Below are 3,589 nucleotides of genomic sequence, written 5' to 3' on the forward strand. Positions count from 1 at the left end.
GTGGGGTGATGTTCTTTGTGTGTCCTCATCATGTTCCATGCGTGTTCTCATCATGTTCTATCCGTGTTCTCATCATGTTCCATGCGTGTTCTCATCATGTTCCATGCGTGTTCTCATCATGTTCTATCCGTGTTGTCACCATGTTCCATGCGTGCTCTCAGCATGTTCCATGCGTGTTGTCATCATTTTCCATGCGTGTTGTCATCATGTTCCATGCGTGTTGTCATCATGTTCCATGCGTGTTCTCATCATATTCCATGTGTTGTCATTATGTTCCATGTGTTTTCTCATCATGTTCCATGCATGTTCTCAGCAGCAGCTTGATACAAAAACACCTGTAGATAAGGAACCTGGGAATTATGCCAGTCGCCGATAACAAGGGTTTTCTGTTTTTCAGGGCTGCTCAAACAGCGACCCAAGTTTAGCAAGTTGACAGCATTTCTTCGCAATAACCATGAGAAAGCTGTCCAGCTGCGAGAACTGTGTGGGGGAGTTGACACTTCTTACACTCCTACTTGTGCCTGATGGCTTGTATTCTACGCTAACGCTTTCCTTTAATTGCATCTGAAGCTGAATTTCAAACATAGCGATCTTTACCAGAAGGTGACAGTTCCCCTGTTACAATAACATCAACTAAAATGAGAAGAAAGCACAATGCTACCTATCTTCCGTTGGTAAGGATGGAGTTGCACCTTAATTCATGCAGTGAAATCAACTGAGACCCAGGTCCTTTTCCCAGCTGTGAACAACATCAATCTGATTTTTAGTTGCCAGGTTCAACTTCTCATGATGTTCAATGTGAGTAAAGATTTTGAGTAAAGTCTTTTTACGATAAACATTACATCAGTAAACTAAAACTGCATAATAATTACTATTATGCACTCATATATTGTACACTGCAAAAGTTAATTATTAGAATTTTACATATCCTGAATACGCTTTTTTGTAGATTAGTTTATTAGCATATTACATTGACATTCAAGGCTGGCAAAACATCATTACATCTGTGGCTATTCAAGTAACTCACCATCACCCCATGTTCACAGCTACAGCCTCTGGTAAAAACCTTTACATAAACAGGCGTTGAGCTAGAAGCACACCTGAATGTGACCTCTACCCAGTACCAGCCACGCCCACTGAGATGAAAGCTGGAAATTGTTTTGTTTCGTTTAAAGGTTTAATTTTGTTTTGCGCAAACACAGAGATGGTATGCTTTACCTAAAAGCTCTAATTCAGTCTCGTCTGTTCACAGGACATTCTCCCAGATGGATTGTGGCACGTTCAGGTGTGTTTCAGAAAACTGCAGTCTGGCTTTCATGTGTCACTCTCTTAGCAGTAGGTCTCTTAGAGTTGGCAACAAATGGTGCAAGTTGAAACTATTGTACATTGTGTCTGGAGGTCAGGTTGAATCTGTGTGGCAGCAGATCGAGCAATCCTTTGCCGAACCACATCCATGTAGGTTGGCTACATTGGTATGAGAAGACTGTGTTATTGGACCATATTCAGTACAAATACTCAGAGAACAAAACCTGATGATCCCCCTGACCCTACTGTTTGACTAATTCACACGGGTTACTGTTATCTGTATTGGATGAGAAATGACCCAGTGGTTGATGAAAGAAAAATACGGCAGACATCAACAGGAAATTCTCCTGAGCGGAATTCATCCTTTCCCCTCCACGCATCGTCTGAGGAAGAGAACAAGGAAGCCGGCGATCGTGGCAATGCTGAAAGGTCTGGAAAAGAACACACACGTTGAACTCGAGAGCCAGAGACAGACAAAGTAAAAAAAAAAAAAAAAGAAATACATGGAAATTGAAGCTGAATGAATGAGGGGTAATGGGAGTGGCACAGAGAGAGCTTGGAAAATTTTTGAGGATCTGTGTTGACGATATTGTGATTAACTGCTTCTACACTGTGGTTGGGATGTCCCATCTTACCGCATCTCCCGTGTGGGAAACATGAGAAGCTGTGGCGTGGCGCATGTTCACAGTGTGCTTGTCTGCAAAGGTAATTCATCAGAGAAAAACATTGTGAGAAAGTTTAAATGTAACCACAGGAAACAGTGCCCTCCTATTTCATTCCATTGTTGCGGTTACCATTCCTTTCTAAACAGACATTGTTGAATCTGTTTGGCCTATCATTACAGGCAGCTTAGTGAACAACCCCCTGTCCCCTGCAATAGCTTAAATGAAATTTTTCAACTTTAAACGTTATTGTGTTTCATTACACGCTCCGTGCTTGTATGGCCCCACTGTGTCATGTGCTTGAAAAATGGGCAAGACTATCAGGATAATCAAGTGGAATGATGCTAATAAAATCATTCAGTCAATCAATGGAAAATAAATCAATCTGTCAATTATCTTACTAATTCTGTATTCTGTATAGACCTAACCATACTTCCTGGTTTAATCGAATCCAACCTAACACATTAAACATTGCTTTACCTTATCCTAACTTAACAGCCCAAAACAAAATCGTAAAAACCCAATCCATTCAACTGTGCAGAACATGCACGTGCTTAGTTAGATTCCACAGTGGCTGCGCAGCGTGACGGTTGACGGTGAAAAAGCCATTTCCCCAAAGTGGAACGCGCCGTTCTTCATGTAGCTTCATCAACATGGCTGTGACCTTTAGCAGTGGCAAAGTCGGTGCAACACAAATCCCACTCCCCCCGGGCCACCCTGATCCTGTTGTTTCCCAGGTGGTTGTTGAACGTTTTCTGTTTGTTTCAACGTTGCACGCCATGTCGTCATACTGAATGGAGTGTCTAAACCACAGGTGCAACCTGTTTGGTTTACTGTCAACATCCTGTCCCTTGCAAATTAGATAGAAAGCTAGAGGCCACGTCACCCAGGGTATCACAACAACCGTTCAAATTTACCGTTCCAAGACCTCTCCTGGAAATCCAAAACCTACACAAGGCCTGTTTAAATCATCTAAAATAAAACCTGAAATATGTCTTTGAGGCAAACCATTCAAAATCATATGGAGAACTAGCACTGGAATAATTGCATTTATCTCGCCTACTGATATAAGTTTATCGTGCATACAGACGTTAGCCAAGTGAAAAAAAAACATCTGGACAGTTCTGTCCCCCTAACGTTATTGCAATTGAGAAATAGTTCCGAAAAGTTGTTAAAGCCACTATCAGGATGATTTTACCTTCATTCGTTAACCTCCTATTAGAAAAAACATTCGGCATAAACATTTATGCAGAATGCAGTCAAAATGGTTTAACACCTGTTGCAATACATGGCATGTAGATATATTTTTTTAGGTGAAGTTACTCCATGCGGGATTAAATGTGGGATTGCAGCTGGCGATATCATCTACACAATCGTAAATAAACCGTTAAACTATTGTTTGTAGTCAAATGACTATAATAACCTCCTCACAGGACAATGACTCCATTCTCTTGGGTTCTTCGTCTTTCATACCGCACAGCTGACTAACACGGATTTCCAATGTTTTCCTTCGTCTACGTTTCCTCCCCAGCCAGATCGGGTTTCATTCAGGGTTATCATCTCTCGCTGACTCATGCTTTAACCTCGTCCATCCATCCACCACCGTTTGCTATGTGTTATGT

General features: G+C 41.5%; 1 long non-coding RNA gene across 1 annotated transcript; it reads right to left on the reverse strand.

Annotated features, from left to right (window-relative positions):
• Window positions 1–945: 945 nt before the first annotated feature.
• LOC105025632 lies at window positions 946–2,797 on the reverse strand. Its single transcript, XR_829147.3, has 3 exons — window positions 2,448–2,797; window positions 1,941–2,002; window positions 946–1,736 (listed from the first exon to the last, which is right to left on the reverse strand). It is a non-coding gene; the product is annotated as an uncharacterized LOC105025632 (long non-coding RNA).
• Between the last annotated feature and the right edge of the window lie 792 nt (window positions 2,798–3,589).

Source organism: Esox lucius, chromosome 8, assembly GCF_011004845.1.
Source record: "Esox lucius isolate fEsoLuc1 chromosome 8, fEsoLuc1.pri, whole genome shotgun sequence".
NCBI classification, from domain to species: Eukaryota; Metazoa; Chordata; class Actinopteri; order Esociformes; family Esocidae; genus Esox; species Esox lucius.